The sequence below is a fragment of the Arachis ipaensis genome, chromosome B06, assembly GCF_000816755.2.
Source record: "Arachis ipaensis cultivar K30076 chromosome B06, Araip1.1, whole genome shotgun sequence".
NCBI classification, from domain to species: domain Eukaryota; kingdom Viridiplantae; phylum Streptophyta; class Magnoliopsida; order Fabales; family Fabaceae; genus Arachis; species Arachis ipaensis.
The window spans coordinates 71,747,234-71,757,243 of NC_029790.2; positions in this window are offsets into that span (position 1 = coordinate 71,747,234).

Sequence of the window (10,010 nt, forward strand, 5' to 3'; positions counted from 1 at the left end):
AGGAGAGTGTAAGGCCATTGACATAACCAAAATGGCCGAACCCAATGAGGGAAAGGAGGACGTGAATCCCAAGGAGGAAGGCCTCTTGGGATGTCCAGTGATCAATAAGGAGCTTCCCTCTGGGGAACCAAAGGACTCTGAGGCTCATCTAGAGACCATAGAGCTTCCATTGAACCTCCTTATGCCCTTCATGAGCTCTGATGAATATTTCTCTTCAGAAGAGAACGAGGATGTTACTGAAGAGCAACTTGCCAAATTTCTTGGTGTAATCATGAAGCTGAATGCCAAATTATTTGGCATTGATACTTGGGAAGTTGAACCTCCCTTGTTCATCAATGAACTAAGTGATCTGGATCAACTGACATTACCTCAGAAGAGACAGGATCCTGGAAAGTTCATAATACCTTGTACCATAGGCACCATGATCTTTAAGGCTCTGTGTGACCTTGGTTCAGGAATAAACCTCATGCCCCTCTCTGTAATAGAGAAACTGGGAAGCTATGGGGTGCAAGCTGCTAAAATCTCACTAGAGATGGCAGACAGCTCAAGAAAACAGGCTTATGGACAAGTAGAAGATGTATTAGTAAAGGTTGAGGGCCTTTACCGTTCAACTCCACAAATATCCTCTGCACGTGCTACACTTAAGCTCAGCCCAAACACACACCAAGTGGGCCCAGGAAGTGGATTTATGCATCAATTACTCACTCATGTAAACCCTAGTGACTAGTTTATTATAAATAGGACCTCTTACAATTGTATTAGATGTCTTTTTGACCATCTTTGGATTACCTTATGATCCTTTGATCACGTTTTAGGGGGCTGGCCATCTCGGCCATGCCTGGACCTTCACTTATGTATTTTTAACGGTAGAGTTTCTACACTCCAAAGATTAAGGTGTGGAGCTCTGCTGTTCCTCAAAGATTAATGCAAAGTACTACTGTTTTCTATTCAATTCATGTTCATACCAACAATCTCCGTGGGATTCGACCCTTACTCACGTAAGGTATTACTTGGACGACCCAGTGCACTTGCTGGTTAGTTGTATCGAAGTTGTGATAATCATGAATTAAGATCAGAGCACCAAGCTTTGGAGCCATTACCAGGATTTGTTCGAGCCTGGAGATCACAATTTCGTGCACCACGCCGATTCACATACCTCAAGGAGCTGATCATGGGATAATTCAAGGATTCAGATACCCCGGACTCCACTTCCTTTACCAGCACAGGGAGCCACGATGGCCCCGACGATAGAGATACTGCTACCAACCCACCTTTGTTCTTGACAGATGGCACCGAGGATGATGCAAAGCCTTAAGTGTGGGGAGGTCGGTCAGTACCTGACTTTCGGAGGTAATTTCTCTTCCCTAGCACCAATAAATTAGGAATGTTTATTATATTTATATGTTTGCATATGATTGAGGTCATTATTTGTTTAGCTTACTTATCCAAATTAAGCCTACCCTTTCAATTACCTTTGTTAGCCACTTTGAGCCTTTAAATCCCATTTGTTCTATATTTTACCACATTACTAGCCTTAAGCGAAAAAACAATTATATATCCCAGATTGAATCTTTGGTTAGCTTAAGATAGAATTGTGTGTATTATTTAAGTATGGGAAATTGTGGAAGCAAAAGATAATAAGGGAATGTGTCATGATAATATACTAGGAATTTGGATACCTACTCATGAGAAACTTTAAGAATTAAAAATCTATGTGCATTGATAAGCTATGTTTATGTTTATGTTTATGTTGAAAAAAAATTCAAAAAAATAAATAAGGGGACAAAATTACCCCAATGTTAAATTAAGAATTCAAATGTCAATGCATGTATGATAAAACTAAAATAAAAGGTTGAAACATGAGTATGGAATGTGAAAGGAAATTTCTGGGTAGCTAGGTATGAATTTTAAAAGTTATATAGAATATATATAGGTTATGTTAAAGCTTGGGTTAATTAAAGATTCAATTTATAAGCTTACTTAGCCATATATATATCCTTACCCTCACCTTGGCCCCATTACAACCTTGAAAAGACATCATGATGTTTGCATTGGTGTATTAAATGTTGTTGATTGGTTAGGAGAAGAACAAAAACTAGAAAGCATGATTAGAGAAGGATAGAGTAATTACCCTATACAGTAAAGTGACTGGAGTGTACATACACGTCAGTGAAGGTTCAATGCTTGAAATATTATGTTCCCTGCTTTCATGAGCTATCTTCTTGCATTTTTATCTGCTCTTGCTTTATAAGAATTGGGTTAGTGGAATTTGATTTGTAATTGTTTTGAAGAGCTTATTTACTTTAGATCAAGTGGACAAGAATCATATAGTTGCATTCGCATATATAGGCTGCATTGCATTGCATGGGTTTTACGTTCTTACTCATTCATTTTATCTCCTTCAACTAAGCATGAGGACATGCTAATGTTTAAGTGTGGGGAGGTTGATAAACCACTATTTTATGGTTTATATTGTGTTTAATTATGTGGTTTTATGATGATCGTTACCCACTTATTCATTAAATAAGCATGCATTTATAATTCCTTCCTAAAGTTATTGCATGATTGAAAACTTGCTTCCTAGAGACTTTTAATTATGTATTTTATTTCTCCTTTCTTCCATTCGATGCCGTGATCCGTGTGTTAAGTGTTTCAGGCTTTATAGGGCATGAATGAGTTAGAGATTGGAAAGGAAGCTTGCAAAAAATGGAAAGAACACAAGAAATTGAGGAGATGACTAGCAAGAAGCGACGCAGCCGCATAGATGACGCGACCGCGTGGAAGAGAGGAAATCGCAATGACGCGGCCGCATGGATGACGCGACCGCGCGAATTGGAAATTGCACAAGTGATGCGGAGGCGTGGACGACGCGCCCGCATGCAAAGCGAAACGCCGAATGACGCGTCCGCATGAATGACGCGTCCGCGTGACATGCGCGATTTGCATAATCTGCAGAATCGCTGGGGGCGATTTTGGGCCTTATTTTGACCCAGTTTTTGGCCCAGAAAAGCAGACTAGAGCCAGAGAACATGCAAAAACCAACAACAATATTCATTCCGCATAGTTTTAGTTTTTAGATCTAGTTTTCCTCTCCTCTAGGTTTTCTCTCTACACATTCATAGTTTTTAGGATTTGTTATTTTCATTGTTTTTGCATTGGGATATTGAGAAGAGTTATTGCCTCATCAAGACTTCGACATTCTAGTTCGTTCTCTTTACTTGTCTCTTACTCTTCCATGTTCCTTAATTTACTTAATTTCACTATTGGATTATTTTAGCATTTATTAATACAAGAATTACTTTTATTTTTAATTAATCTTTTGATCATTATTTATCATGTCTTTCTTTAATTCCCTTTCTTATGTTATGAATTTTACATTTACAATGAGCGAGTAGTTCCCTAACTTGATGGGGAGTTGATTGAGAGGAACCCTTGAGTTGGGATGCTCAAGAGAAAGATTGTAATTAGGTTTATTGTTGAATTGCTCTCTAGTCACTAACACCAATCCTCCTAAGAGCGGATTGGAACTTGTGGATAGAAACATCATTCCAACTTGTTTAACTTTCCCTTACTTAGTAAGGGACAACTAAACATAATAACCCTCAATTGTCAATTAATCATGAGAGTACTCTAACAAGAATAGGGCTTCCAACTAATCAACTCCCAGTCAAGGCTTTTATTTAAATTTATATAAATTCTCTAATTTAATTTTATGCCATTCAACTCAAACCTCTTTGAAAACATCTGATTAATAAAATAGCACACTTTTCTGCAACTCGTTGGAACATGACCTGGGATTCATACTCCCAGTATTTTAATTTTAATTTCTGTGACACCCTTCTAAATTGATAAGTGAATTTCTGGTTGGTTGAGAACTATACTTGCAACGCATATTTTATAATCATTCTTAACTCACCAATTTCCGCCACCATCAGAGATCTTTAAGCTGCCTCAACTGCAAGATGACCCAGACTCCTTTAATAGGAGAATGATGAGACCAAATCAGAGCTTGGACAAAATTCTAGAGGACATATGCCTCCCTGGAGCCAAATGGACAACCAACACAGGGTGTCCCAAACTAACTCAAGAGAGGAGATCTCAAACCAGTCGCCAGAGCTTGGCTGGACTTCGTTGGGCACTCTATACTGCCCACTAGCAACCGCTCTGAAGTCACCATAAGAAGAGCAGTGATGATTCATTGCATTATGCTGGAAAAAGAAGTGGAAGTTCATCAGTTGATTTCTTGTGAGCTTTACAAAATTGCAAACAAGAACTCCAAAGATGCCAAATTGGCCTATCCAAGCTTAATCTCTCTGTTATGTAAAGATGCTGGGGTAAAAATGGGAGTAGATGAGTATATCTCAGTTGAGCAACCAATCACCAAAAAGTCAATGGAAGGACAAGTGCAGGACGACCCCATCAAGAGGAGAGCACAGGAGTTCCTCCCGGAAATTCCTCAATTTGAATACTGGGGGTGCCTAGAAACATCTATCACTAAGTTACAAGAAGCTATGGATCAACTGAAGGAAGAACAGCAAAATCAAAACAGCATGCTCTGCAAACTGCTTAGGGAACAAGAAGAGCAAGGGCATAAACTAAAGGAACTAAAGCGCCAGAAGCTATCTCTTGAAGGACCAAGCACTCCACAGGCTAAAGAGGCATCTACCTTCCAAAATAAAGGTTGTTGAGTCCTAACTCTGTAATAACCTTTTATCTATTTTAAAAGTACATGAGTATTAGAATTAGAGTCATTTGTCTTTATGTCTTTAATTTCCTTTCTTTTATTATTAATTGTTTGCTTTTTAGGCCTATTTTAGATTATTTCTATTAAATAATAAATAAAGATTATAGTCTATGCCTTAAAGTTATGAATGTCCTATGAATCCATTACCTTTCGTAAATGAAAAATGTTTTAATTACAAAAGAATAAGAAGTACATGATTTCGAATTCATCCTTGAAATTAGTTTAATTATTTTGATATGGTGACAATACTTTTTATTTTCTGAATGAATGTTTGAACAGTGCATATGTCTTTTGAATTTGCTGTTTATGAATGTTAAAATTATTGGCTCTTGAAAGAATGATGAAAAAGGAGAAATGTTATTTGATAATCTGAAAAATCATAAAAATGATTCTTGAAGCAAGAAAAAGCAGTGAAGAACAAAGCTTGCAAAAAAAAAAAAAAGAGAGAGAAGAGCAAAAGCAAGCAGAAAATTCCAATAGCCCTTAAAATCAAAAGGCAAGGGTAATAAAAAGGATCCAAGGCTTTGAGCATTAATGGATAGGAGGGCCCGAAGGAATAAAATCCTGGCCTAAGCGGCTAAACCAAGCTGTCCCTAACCATGTGCTTGTGGCGTGAAGGTGTCAAGTAAAAAGCTTGAGACTGAGCAGTTAAAGTCGAGGTCCAAAGCAAAAAGATTGTGCTTAAGAACTCTGAACACCTCTAATTGGGGACTTTAGCAAAGCTGAGTCACAATCTGAAAATGTTCACCCAGTTATGTGTCTGTGGCATTTATGTATCCGGTGGAAATATTGGAAAACAAAGTGCTTAGGGCCACGGCCAAGACTCATAAAGTAGCTGTGTTCAAGAATCAACATACTGAACTAGGAGATTCAATAATACTATCTAAATTCTGAGTTCCTATAGATGCCAGTCATTCTGAGCTTCAAAAGATAAAGTGAGATGCCAAAACTGTTCAGAGGCAAAAAGCTACTAGTCCCGCCCATTTAATTAGAACTAAGTTTCATTGATATTTTGGACTTTATAGTATATTTTCTTATTTTTATTCTATTTGATTTTCAGTTGCTTGGGGACAAGCAACAATTTAAGTTTGGTGTTGTGACGAGCAGATAATTTATATGCTTTTTGGCATTATTTTTAAGTAGTTTTCAGCATGTTTTAATTACTTTTGAGTATATTTTTATTAGTTTTTATTCAAAATTCACATTTCTAGACTTTACTATGAGTTTGTGTGTTTTTCTGTGATTTCAGGTATTTTCTGGCTGAAATTGAGGGACCTGAGCAAAATCTGATTCAGAGGCTGAAAAAGGACTGCAGATGCTGTTGGATTCTGACCTCCCTGCACTCGAAATAGATTTTCCGGAGCTACAGAAACCCAAATGGCGCGCCCTTAATTGCGTTGGAAAGTAGACATCCAGAGATAAACTACGTAAAATGGTGTTTAACCCCAATTCTATGTTCCATTCTGGCATTAAACGCCAGAAACAGGTTACAAGTTGGAGTTAAACGCCCAAACCAAGTTACAACCTGGCGTTTAACTTCAGAAACAGCCTAGGCACATGTAAAGCTCAAGTCTCAGCCCTAGCACACACCAAGTGGGCCCCGGAAGTGGATTTCTGCACTATCTATCGTAGTTTACTCATTTTCTGTAAACGTAGGTCACTAGTTAGTATTTAAACAACTTTTAGAGATTTATTTTGCATCTCATGACATTTTCACGTTTTACATTGTATCTCTATGGCATGAGTCTCTAAACTCCAGGATTGGGGGTGAGGAGCTCTGCTGTGTCTCGATGAATTAATGCAATTACTTCTGTTTTTTATTCATACATGCTTGTTTCTATTCTAAGATATTCACTCATACTTAACCGTGATGAATGTAATGATCCGTGACACTCATCACCATTCTCAACCTATGAATGTGTGCCTGACAACCACTTCCGTTCTACCTTAGATTGAGTGTATATCTCTTAGCCTCTCGGTTCATGATCAGAGTCTTCGTGGTATAGGCTAGGACTATTGACGGCCATTCCTGAGATCCGAAAAGTCTAAACCTTGTCTGTGGTATTTCGAGTAGGATCTGGGATGGAATGACTATGACGAGCTTCAAACTCACGAGTGCTGGGCGTAATGACAGACACAAAAGGATCAATGGATCCTATTCCAACATGAGTAAGAACTGACTGATGATTAGTCGTGCGGTGTGATGCCAGGGCATTTTGGCCAGTTTCACTGACCTTTTCTTTACTATTTTTCGGGTAGTTTCATGCATTTTCTTAGGAAATAAGCTAGTTTTGGGTAGATATTCATTTTGGTCCATCTTTTTCTATGCTTTAAATAAGGAAGATCTTGTATGAAATAGAACTTGCTTCCATGTTAGTTTAAACCTTTTTGAATTCTTTTTTTTTAGTTTGTGTGATGAAGAGGTCTCTGTGTGCTGGTCTTTATGTTACTGCACCATTTCTTTACTTACTTGTATGCTTGTCCCTTTTGAATCAAATGAAAAGAGAATGAGTGAGTTTTAAAAAGACCAGAGAAGAGTTCATACTAGGGAATAAATCCATGAGTTTGTGGTATGGTCATAAGTTAGCTAAGTTGGTTCAACCACAAGGTGGAAAGACAACTATCGGTCATGAATACTATGCCTGAGACACACCCCATGAGACTAGCTAAGTAAGAAGATCCTAATAAGAAAAAGGGAAAGAACAATCAAGGTTGAGGAATAAAAGAAAAAGAGTAAGCAATAAGGCCAGGCACCAATAGTTTTAAATCTTGAGGCATGTGTTTGTGGTGTTCCTGTGTGAGGGATCTACTTGGATGAATAAGCTCTTAGGAGTGCCTTATCACTTGGTAACTTGGGTTAACTAACTCGGGATTATCAGCTGAAAGTCCACTATCAAGAGTAACCCTCACCACAGAACATTTAGTAACCCAAAGAGGTGCTGGACACCAAGGCCTCAAGTAAAGAAAAAGAATAAACTATATGCCTGTGGTGTGCATGTATGGGGGAGAGACTTGAGCAAGTAAGTCCTTAGAGGTGTCTCAACACCTAGCACCTTGAACCAACTGGTTCGGGAGTGTTGGTTGAAAGCTTATCTTAAAGAGTTGCCCCCTTATAGAACACTTAGCCTGAAGGACACCAATAAGCCCTGAAATGACAATAAAAGGATCAATGAATAAAAGTATCATGGGATGTAAGCAAAGTGAGTATTGTAGGGCATGATAAAAGTCTGAAAGCCAGGAATGAATCTAAGTTGCTATGCATGAAACCACCATAAAATCAGTGACATGACTTCCACAAGAATGACTCATTTCTCTTGGCATTTCATTCATCATTCTCTTGTTCCAGTACTTGCTTAGGGACAAGCAAGCTTTAAGTTTGGTGTTGTGATGCCAGGGCATTTTGGCCAGTTTCACTGACCTTTTCTTTAATTTTTAGGGTAGTTTCATGCATTTTCTTAGGAAATAAGCTAGTTTTGGGTAGATATTCACTTACACCTGGATTCAATCATACATTGTGCATTTTACATGATTTCATGAGGATTTTGCATGAATTTAGTGACAAATTGTATGCTGCATTACCCATGACTTGGACTAGAACTTTGATGCACTCTATTGTTTGATTTCAGGACCAAAGGAAGCAAGGAATGGGAGGTAACTTGCAAAGTTAATGAGAAAAGTGACTGCCAATAACGCTCTCGAAGCCATCATTACCCACGTTAAGAGTCACGTTAACTAAGTTAACGTGAACTCTAATGTGAAAAAGGGAATTTGGGCCAACGTTAGTGACACTTAACATTCTCACTAACATTGGCCAATGCTCACAAGTGGACACGTTAGAGTCCACGTTAACTTAGTTGACGTGGCCTTTAACGTTAAAAAGGGGAACTGAAGCAAACGTTAGTGACATTCAACATTGTCACTAACGTTTGCCTAAGTGCACAATGCCACGTTAACGCCCACGTTAACTTAGTTAACGTGGAGGCTAACGTGTAAGAAGAAGGTGATGGCCAACGTTAGTGACACTTAACATTGTCACTAACGTTAGAAGGAGCCACACAAGCCACTATGAGCCACGTTAACTCCCACGTTAACTTAGTTAACGTGGAAGCTAACGTGGATGAGTAAATAATGAGCTAACATTAGTGACACTCAACATTGTCACTAACGTTGGGGATGGCTAAGCATGGCCACGTTATAGAGCCACGTTAACTAAGTTAACGTGGACTCTAACGTAAGACATGGGGGCACATTGGAACGTTAGTGACAATGTTGAGTGTCACTAACGTTCTCGAAGGATGGCAAGCCCACGTTAAAGAGCCACGTTAACTAAGTTAACGTGGGCTCTAACGTAGGAGCAATGGGGGCATTTCAACATTATTGGGAAAGTTAAGCCCCAATAACGTGTGCGAAGGACCTAGAGGCAATGTTAGTGGCAACGTTTGTGCCACTAACATTAAAGTTAACGTGGCTTTTACTTAGGAACGTTAGTGAGAAAGTTGATTGTCACTAACGTTCTCGAACTCATATTTTCACTAAACGTTAACACCCCTAACGCCCTGAGCTCAAGTCTCTGCCCACTTCACACTTTCTCTCTACAAGTAAAGCCAAGTCCAAATGAAGAAAAGAACTGCTTCAAACTCAAGAAAATAGCATAGAACTACTTCTTGTATTTACTTTCTCTGCACTTCTAGTTTTCATTATGTATTCTCCATCTTTGTTTTCGTTTTCCAGAGCTATGAACAACTAAACCCCTTTCATTGGGTTAGGGAGCTCTGTTGTAATTTGATGGATCAATACTAGTTTTCATTATTCTTCTTCTATCTTTTCTCTTGATTTTACTTGAAAGCTTTCGATCTTCATCCAATTGGGTAGTTATCTTGGAAAAGAAACTATTCATACTTGGATCTCTTCGGAACCTTGGAAGAGGAATGAAGAGATCAAGCTAGAAATGCTTTCTCATGCTGGACCAAATTGGGTTTGGATGGATATGTGACTATAATCCTCTCAATGCTTGATTTGGGAAATGCATGTGGTATAATCAGTGACCATACTTCATCTCTTCTTATGAGCAATTTACCAAGGAATTGGCTATTGATCAAGATTTGAGAGATTGAATTACAAGAAATTGTAATTCAATCACTTAAGATTGCCAAGGAGATCAATGAGTGCATTGATTGAGGAAGAGATGTAAATGAGATTGATCTGGAGAATGCAACATCTCCTAAGCCCAATGAACTCCCCATTTCTAATCTTATTCATTCTCTTT